General features: G+C 35.8%; 1 long non-coding RNA gene and 2 pseudogenes across 3 annotated transcripts; 2 read left to right on the top strand and 1 right to left on the bottom strand.

Annotated features, from left to right (window-relative positions):
* The first annotated feature begins 1,666 nt into the window (after window positions 1-1,666).
* On the top strand, window positions 1,667-3,230 carry LOC106333324 (annotated as a pseudogene).
* A 1,111-nt stretch (window positions 3,231-4,341) lies between these two features.
* On the bottom strand, window positions 4,342-6,861 carry LOC106333482. Of its 3 annotated transcripts, none has more exons than XR_001268390.1 (4): window positions 5,964-6,861; window positions 5,548-5,722; window positions 5,261-5,470; window positions 4,342-4,440 (listed from the first exon to the last, which is right to left on the bottom strand). It is a non-coding gene; the product is annotated as an uncharacterized LOC106333482 (long non-coding RNA). The 3 variants fall into 3 exon arrangements; XR_001268391.1 differs by lacking the exon at window positions 4,342-4,440 and having other exon boundaries at window positions 5,098-5,470; window positions 5,964-6,303; window positions 6,502-6,861; XR_001268389.1 differs by lacking the exon at window positions 4,342-4,440 and having other exon boundaries at window positions 5,099-5,470.
* A 358-nt stretch (window positions 6,862-7,219) lies between these two features.
* On the top strand, window positions 7,220-8,936 carry LOC106330929 (annotated as a pseudogene).
* The last annotated feature ends 1,002 nt before the right edge of the window (window positions 8,937-9,938 follow it).

Here is a 9,938-nt window from a genome sequence, read left to right as displayed (position 1 = left end):
AATCGATGCTAATCCTAATATTATCTTCCTTATTTATGCGTTAGGGAGGATGAGATCCTTATGGGGAGAAGACGCGTTGGAATTCAAGCCAGAGAGATGGATTTCAGAATCTGGTGGGTTGAGACATTAGCCTTCTTCCATGTTCTTTGTGTTTAACTCCGGTCCAATAACTTGTTCCGCTAAGCATTTAGCTATGACTTCAATGAAGACTATAATCGTGGAGATATTACAACAATTGTGGAGACTAGCACCGCCGCTGCCGCAACTCCTTCCACACCGCCACCCATCTCTCCTTGCATGCCACCACCTCCAACTCCTTGCACAACCACCGCTACAATTCCTTTTACCACTACTTCCATTTCTGCTCACTCCTCACCCGCTATCACCATCGTTGCATCATACACCACCATTTTCCATCAAATTCATTGATGATAGTAGATCCGTTTTTTTTAATTGTTTCTGTTTTTTTAACAACCTTTTAATTGTTTCTGTTATTGAATTTTTTTTCAGCATTTTTGTTATTCTATTTCTATATTTAGTTTTATGCAATGAAATATTTGATGATTTTTAATATTTGTTATAATTTAATAAAATAACATTTCCATTTTTTTTAAATACATTCAGTTGTCGAAAATTCATTGGAGGTGATTTAGTCATAAATTTATTGGTATGTTCCGATGATTTTTCGACAAACATTTCAGACAATATTTGTGCTCGGAACTTACAGATAATTTTCTGAGAAATGGTGATTTTCGAGACCCAAACTCCTGACAAAATTTGGATAGTCGGAAAACAATACTCCTTCCGTTCGGTAAGAGTTGACGTTTAAGTGTTTTTTATATATCAATATATTTGATGTTTATAAAATCTTAAGCAAATAATGACAAAAATATGACTTATTTTATTTTTGCAATTGATAATGATAGGAAGATAATTTTAACATTAAATAATATTTCCTCCGTTTCAAAAAAATGCATTTTCTAGAGAAAAAAATTGTTTCAAAAATATGCATTTTTACATTTTTAATACAATTTTTGTTAACTAATAATGAGAAATTTTGAAGTTTAAAAACATTATTTGCAGTTTTTAAAATTTTATTGGTTTTAAAATATAGAAAATATAAAATTACAAAAAATTATGTATTTATAATTAAGTTTTAATACCCCACTCCGTTTTTTTTGTATGATGTTTTTGAAGATAATTTTGTTTCAATTTGTATGATGTTTTAAAACTTTCAATGCAAAATTGATTAAAATATTAAAAGTTAATGTGTAGTTTTTGTTTTATTTGTTCAGAATAACAATAATTGACTACTTTTAGTTACTTTTTGTTGTTGTAATCAAATGATGCTATTAAAAGTAAAAAATTTCTTAATTTATGTGTTTATGCTAAAACATCTTACAAAAAGAAGTAGATAGAGTATATTTTATTAAAAAGTGTGAAAATTTTAAAACATATATTATTTTGAAAATTCTAAAACATATATTATTTTGAAACAGAAAGAGTAATTGGAAAAATTGAAATAGAGATATCATCTTTCTTAATCTATGTGCAAAACTGTGGAACTTCAAATAATAGCAATATAGATCGACACGCTAGCAATATACTTTACCATGTCTATATAAATCCAGTTCCTTCTTCTCCTATACCCACTATCAAACTTCCCTAATGGCTTCCTTTGGCTTATTTGAAACATCCATATCCCTTTTTTGCTTTCTCATCTTCTTTTACTTTCTCATAAAGAAACATTCTGGTCACATCAAGAAAACCCTTTGTTACCCTTGGAACTGGCCTGTTCTTGGGATGCTTCCAGCTATAATCATGTGGTACAAGCGAATCGATGTTCTCATATGGGTCTTAGAGAAGAGCAACATGACGTTTCTATTCAAGGGTCCGTGGTTCACTAGAATGGATCTGTTATTCACGGTTGATCCAGCTAATATACAACATATATTGAGCTCAAATTTCACCAACTACATCAAAGGACCAGAGATGAAAGAGATATTTGATGTTTATGGAGACGCCATATTCACTGCCGACGGAGAGCTGTGGAGGAATATAAGAATGTCTTCTATGGTCATGTTCAATCATCAAGGTTTTCAAAACTTTTCGATGAGTATCACAACAAGTAAACTCAAGGACGTGCTTCTTCCTCTATTCAGTCACTATTCAGAGGAAGGGACGGTCGTGGACTTGCAGGATGTGTTCGGGAGATTCATGTTAGATACAACCCTACTTGCAATCACCGGGTCTGATCCTCAGTCTCTCTCCATTGAAATGCCAGAGGTTGAGTTCGCAAAAGCCTAAGAGAATGCTGGAGATTCTGTTGTGTATAGGCATGTCATACCAAGATTCTTGTGGAAGTTGCAAAACCGAATGGGATTAGGTCAAGAGAAGAAGATGATAGAAGCGGGTGCCACTTTTGATCGAATTTGCGCGAAATATATATTTGCAAAGAGAGAAGAGATAAGATCACCAGGGATTCATCATGATCATGATCATTCCGATGGAGAGTGTGAAGATACAAGCAACTAGATACAAGCAAGTACGAGCACTTGAAAACAAGCGATGATAAGTTCCTTAGAGACTCCATTGTATCTCTCATTGTCGCAATGAGGGATACCACTTCCACTGCTCTCACTTGGTTTTTTGGTCTCCTCTTAGAAAACCCTTACGTGGAAACCAAGATTCGCCATGAGATCAACACAAACCTACCAAAAACTGCAACTAGTCAAGAGAGGCCATGGTCGGCTATCGATCACAAAGAATTTTTGAACACGTTGGTGTATCTACATGCGGCGTTGTATGAAGCAATGAGGCTCTATCCGCCAATTCCGTTCGAGCGCAAGACTTCTGTTAACTCAGATGTGCTTCCAAGTGGGCACAAAATTGATGCAAACTCTACCATAATCTACCCTATTTATGCGTTAGGGAGGATGAGATCCGTATGGGGAGAAGACGCATTGGAGTTTAAGCCAGAGAGATGGATCTCAGAGACTGGAGGGTTGAGACATGAGCCTTCTTCCAAGTTCTTAGTGTTTAACTCCGGTCCAAGATCTTGTTCTGGTAAGCATTTAGCTATGACTGCAATGAAGATCATTGTTGTGGAGATATTGCAAAACTTTGACATTAAGCTCGACAAGGGACATAAGATTGAGCCAAAGCCTCGTCTGTCTTTGCATATGAAACATGGGCTTAGAGTCACGCTTACTAAGAGATGTTCAGCTTGAAATGTCTATGTTAAGAGTTGCTCCAATAATAATCCATCGGATATATTATTAAAAAAAAAATCATTTATTGTCCACATGTACTTGTCCCCCTGGTCTTTGGAAATTTGTTTTTTCGTGATTTGATGAAATTTATTTCTTCTTTTCATTATGTAATAATGAACAGTGAAGTATTATTTCTTATATAAAAATGTATGCAGTGACAGGAAGATATATATAAAGTTTACCGTCAATATCTCAGTGCTACACAAATTCAAATCACTTAAAATCCATAGTTATATGAGAGAAACCCGTGAGATAGATCTAATTTACACCTTATGAAGATTATTTTTTTCTGCTTACAAAGTACATCATTTACTTGTTGAAAGAGAAGCAATTTACAAAAAAAGGAACCTTGTTCTGGTATCTTATTTTCAAATGTGGGGCCCACTCATCACATTCCCCTACATCATGTATTGTAAATTTCTAATATTGGCATCAGCCAAAATAAACACTTACAAGTTACAACTACATCACGTAAGATATCTTACCTCAAACTTTTTTTTTTGATAACCGAGTGTCCTGGTCCCACCGTATTGGTCCATACTAGAGACCGAAACGAGTAAGGATGCTGCCAGGGCGTCACCATGTGGTTCACCGTGAACGGTCTTCGGTCTCGGATGCTGGAAAGTCCGCAAGTAAATTCCCCAGTGACCGGGTTTCGAACCCAGGTGGCAGAACTCACAGCTGTGAGAATTTACCACCAGAGCTAGAAGCTCCGGTTCTTACGCGAAAACTTCGGATTGGGTCAAGAATAATTATACTCCATTTAATTACTCCCAATAATTCATTTTTATGAAATTCACGCTTTATATTGGTATGGTTGTTTTTATGGTAACACGTGAATTTAGATTAACTATTGAATGATATTTTTTAACAACACCATTAAAATGGTATGCATATAGTCTATAGCATATAGTCTATAGCTGAGGAGTATGGAAAAAGCTAAAGTTGACTCGGATGTAAAATATTGGAAGCTCCAACTTCTTATATATGCTCAAAAGTTCAAAATAGTAATGTATAAAATTGGGAATCGCAAATGTACTACTTTAACGCCTAAATATATGTTCATACGAAGAAATCTCGTAACAAGGCTAAATTGTCGATAAAACAACTAAAAACAGCTCAGTTTTGCTTGCTCCTCATCAAGACATCAACCATAGTATTGCTTTCTCTGCAAGAAATCTCTTCATCTAAGTTACTTTATCATCAAGAAACTCTCATTTAACTAACTTATTCACCAAGAAAACATCGACACTTAATTTTATTTGCACTAGATGCTAGTAATGTGATTTGGGCATGTTAGATGAAATAATCCACATGGTTATTTAAATACAGACATATATCTTCAGTATGAATTAAAAGGTAAAGCCTCTAGTTATATAGATGTCGTGAAAACAAGGGACTCGAGAACTCGACTTGTTGTAGTATTATATATCCTGTGAGTATAATTCAAGAAAGCCTTTCATTTAAGCAACTTTGCACTGTCAAATCTCAAAACATGTCGCAGCAAATTTTAGCAAAAAAAAATTAAAATTAAAATCTCAAAACGTTGCGATGCTTGTTTACTGGAGAGCGCATCACGGATCATTTGTTTATCCTATTCTCTAAGAGCATCATTATCTCACATACTCATTTAGAGGTTCTTAATCTTTTTTTAATAATTTTTAGTTGGAAAAATGGGTCTAAGAGACTTAGTTAAGAGACTGATATATTTGTGTGGTCCATTGCAAGTCTCTTATTTAAGGGTTCTTAAAAAGAATATTAAACATTATTTTATTAAACTTCAAATTTATTTATTAAATTTTTAAACATAACATTTTAAACATAGATTTAAAATACAAGTAGAAACACAGCAAAAAAAAACAAGAAGTCCAGATGATAAGAAAGAATGTGATAAAAACATTTTGTATACATATGCAAAAACACCAAAGCAGACAAAAATATTTTTCCAAATAAGTGATCAAAGATGATGTCATTCAGCAATGGCGTACCTAATTCTGAAAGGAGATGGGTGGATTTGTGGTGGCTTCCAAGTGAACTCCACTAGGAGAAGTCCTTATCTGAGTTGTATCCGTAGATTAGCACAACATTATCGCATGCCATTTACTTGCAACTGATGCTATCGCTTGAGCTCTATGAGATATCTTCGTTGCTGCGTGCAGACATAAAATAATCACAACAACTTGGACCACCGCAGAGACCTGAAAACATAACCATCCCAAACTTTTAACATCACCATATAACAAGAAACCAAAGAAGAAACTAAAGCTCGACTCACCGCGAAATCACCGCCGTTTATATACGTGATACGTCCGCTATACGCAGTGGTCTGGAAAAGCGTGGTAAACTGGCTAACAGTGACGACCAGAAACTGTAGAATCAGAAAGATTCGGAACCTGTGGCTTATCTTAGAGAGGTAATGACGCAAACGTATGTGCTTATCTCACAGAGTTCTGTAATAAAGGAAAAACATAAAAAAGGTTTCAGCTTTCAATTCAAAACAGGGGAATGACAAAAGTACAAGCAATCTAACAGAGTTCTGTAATAAGGAAACACATAAAAGGTTTCAGCTTTCCGACAACCCATGAACTATCACAGAGTTCTGTAATAAGGAAAAACAAAAAAAAATGTTTCAACATTCATGCAACTAATGATCTGTCACAGAGATTCTGAACCAAAGATAGAAAGAATCACCGAGTTTGCTGAATATACTGAGCCTTGAGCCGTCCCATACGACCACTGAGCAGATCAATGAAGAGAAAATTTTGAATCTCATGCTTTCTCAAGTTATGAGAAACACAAAGAAGAGAGACGCCAGCTAAACACGCAGCGAGACGACGATGTTGAGCTCGAAGCTCTTGTACTGATACCTCTCACAGTCTTTGCAAGGCCCTAGCTCCAACACTAAATTTGCTCCTTGCCTTAGCTTGCCTAAGCATAGAATCAACCAAAGTAGTTTTGCCATGATCAACATGAGCTACAATTGCTATATTCCTCACGTCATTCCTCCTCACCAACGTCTTCTTCTTCACGTCTATCATCCAAACAAAAAAAAAGTGATTTCCTTTAGAGAACCAATCAAAAGATAGAAGCTAAGTCCTTGAAATTCTATTGTCAGACTACAGACATAAGAAATCTTTGTCCTTTAAGTTTAACAATCTCACAATCAATCATTATCTTATCTTTTTCAATTCAAAGTGACAAAATTTAAGCTCAAAAACACTAAAACTACTGGAGGATGGTTCATCGTTTGATGGAGAGACAGAGCAAGTGATGGGAAGGTGAAGCGGACGGCTCCGGGGATTAAACCGGAGAGCTCCTCCTGGTTTAAGGGCGGAGGGGATTAAACCTTGCCTCTTTGCATCTGTAATCGCCTACACCTATCAAAAAGTGGGGTTCCTCGTCTCAACGGAATCGATCTCCATCTGGTTTAAGAGCTCCTCCAGCTGCGACGGGGAATCAATATCCATCTCTGATTAGGAAACCTCAGAGAAAGCGGGGTTCTTCGTCAGCGACAGGGCATGGAAGAGGGTGAAGAAATTGTCTACCCCAAAAAAGCGACGGATGGCATCAAGAGGCGTATCTTAGAGCATCTACAATTTGTGTAACCCACTTTCTTAGATTTCTTAGAGTAACCAATTTTTTTTAGAGTTTGTGCAAAAAAGAATTTTTAAAATCCTTTGATAAAGATTGATCCTTACACTGTTCACGGATCCCATTGACTACGAGCCGGCCCGTGAATGGTCATCTTTTATTTATTTTTTTTTTTTAAATCCAAATATCCAAAATTAATCTGAAATGTACTTGTGCTAAGGACTCCAATGAGTCTCAACATTGCGGATAGTCTTATGTCATCTAATTAAGATACGTTGCTTCTGGTAATTGGCTTTTTTTCTTTTTCTTTAATTTCTAATTAAACTAAAAACTCCTCGTAAAATCTCCCGATAAATATGCTCTTAAGGTTTACTGGTTCTCTTACTATAGATCAACACACTGTTTTCTAGACATCTATGATATGAAGTTGAATAATTTAAAATTAGTTAAACAATAGACTTTATCTCATGTGGATATAAATCCAGTTCCTTCTTCTTCTCCTCCTCCTCTGCCCACTTCCCTACTGGCTTCTATCGGCTTATTTGAAGCATCTATATTTCTTTTTTGCTTCCTCATCTTCTATTACTTTCTCGTCAACAAACACTATGGCAACTTGCTCATCAAGAAATACCTTCAAAGATGCCCTTGGAACTGGCCTGTTCTTCGGATGCTTCCAGCTGTGCTCATGAGGTTCAATCGGATTGATGATGCCATCTCTATCATTGAGAAAACCAACTTGACATTTCTATTCAAGGGTCTCTGGTTCAGTAGAATCTATGCGTTGATCACCGTTGATCCAGATAATATACATCATATATTGACCTCGAATTTCTCCAACTATGTCAAAGGACCTGAGTTCAAAGAAATATTTGATGTCTATGGAGATGCGATATTCAACCCCGATGGAGAGCTATGGAAAAATCTAAGAATGTCTTTTCAGGTCATCCTCCATCAGCAAGGTTTTCAAAACTTGTCACTGAGTGTCACAACAAGTAAACTTAAGGAACATGCTTCTTCCTCTTTTCAGTCGCTATTCAGAGGAAGGGACAATCGTGGACTTGCATGATTTCAATTAGGTTCATGTTCGATATATCCCTAATTTCAATTACCGGGTCTGATCCCCAGTCTCTATCCATTGAAATGCCAGAGGTTGAGTTTGCAAAGGCCTTCAATAATGCTGGGGAAGCCATTTTGTTTAGGAATTTCATACCAAGATTCTTGTGGAAGTTTCAAAGATGGATGGGACTGGGTCAAGAGAAGATGTTGCTAGAAGCTGGTGTAACTTTTGATAGAATCTGTGAGAAATACATTGATGCAAAGAGAGAAGAGATAAGATCACAAGGGATCGATCATGATCATTCCAATGGAGAAAGTGAAGATGTTTTAACATCTTACATAAAGCTAGATACAAGCAAGTACGAGCTCTTGGATCCAAGCAATGATAAGTTCATTGGAGAAACCCTTTTATCTTTCATTTTCGCAGGGAGAGATACCACTGCCACTGCTATCACTTGGTTTTTCGGACTCCTCACAAAAACCCTAACGTGGAAACCAAGATTCGCCAAGAAATCACCACAAATCTACTGGAAGCTATTCAAGAGTGGTCATGGTCGGCTAGTGATCACAAAGAGTATTTTAACAAATTGGTATATCTACATGCAGCACTGTATGAAGCAGTGAGAATCTATCCACCAATTCCGTTCGAGCGCAAGTCTCCTATAAAATCAGATGTACTTCCCAGTGGATACAAAATCGATGCAAACTCTAACATTATCATCTCTATCTATGCGTTAGGGAGAATGAGATCCGTATGGGGAGAGGACGCGTGGGAGTTCAAGCCAGAGATGGATTTCAAAGACTGGAGGGTTCAGACATGAGCCTTCTTCCAAGTTTTTAGCATTTAACTCTGGTCCAAGAACTTGTCGTGGTAAGCATTTAGCTATGGTGACAATGAAGAACGTAGTAGTGGACATTAATCTTGTAAAAGGGCATAAGATTGAGCCAAAGCCTCGTTTTGCTCTTTAAATGAATCATGGGCTTAGAGTCACGCTTACTAAGAGATGTTCGGCTTGAATGAAATGTTAGAGCAATGATTAATGGGGGTTTTTAGGGTGGGGTTCCTATCGGAATATAAGAAACCGTCTCTTAACTTTTAACTAAAAAAATAAAAACCCTACCGTAAGAACCCCTATTAATTATGTTTTTGACCATGATTAACCCCAGTCTCTTAACTGGGGTTCTTAACTTCGGCTAAGAGATGGTTTTTAGCTTTTCTTAGATTTTAACTAAGAAAAACTAAAAATCATCTCTTAAATAAAAGATATATGAGCCGTCTTTTTGCCGAAAAATGTAAAAAAAAATATAAAAAAAATAAAAAAAAGTGTCAAATCATGAGTTAAGAACTCCGGCTAAGAGACCGGGGTTAATCATGCCAGAGTTTCTTCAGTAATCTATCGGTTATAGTATATAACAAGTAATAAGGTGCGTACGTGTTGTCCAAATGTACTTGCCTAATGGTTTTGCAAGGTTGGTATATTTGTGATTTGAGGAAGTTCACTTCTATCTTATTTTATTTCGTATTAATGAACGCTGAGCTGTTTATTTCTTATATGAAAATGTATTGCATTGTGCCTTAATAAGATACTAGGTGATAACTCGCGCCTTGCGCGGGATGAGATGATTAAATTTGTATTTTGCGAGATAAAAAAACATTAAATCTGATTAATTTGGATATTAGTTTGTTTTGCATTGATTGTTTCGGGTGTTAATGAGGAGGATAAAGATTGGCGACGTTAATATAGTTGAAGTTTTTGATTTTATGGTCATAACCGGAAGACTATAACTACTTATTTGGTTTCATGTTATATGAAGTTTAGACAATATTGATGTTAAGCTTTCATATCATATTCAAATTTCTAAACAGATGCAAAATTAAATCAATTCGAGATAATTGTTGCGGAAAAAAAGAATTTAAAAAATACATTTCATTACAATTTAGTTAATAGTCAAATGAACCATTAAAATTCTGTTTTTTGTTTTCAAAATTGCTATAGATTTAGAAAGCTCACTTACGGT

This window comes from Brassica oleracea, chromosome C3 (genome assembly GCF_000695525.1).
Source record: "Brassica oleracea var. oleracea cultivar TO1000 chromosome C3, BOL, whole genome shotgun sequence".
NCBI lineage: Eukaryota > Viridiplantae > Streptophyta > Magnoliopsida > Brassicales > Brassicaceae > Brassica > Brassica oleracea.
Note: the sequence above shows the minus strand (reverse complement) of the source record. Positions and strands in the feature narration are given on the sequence as shown.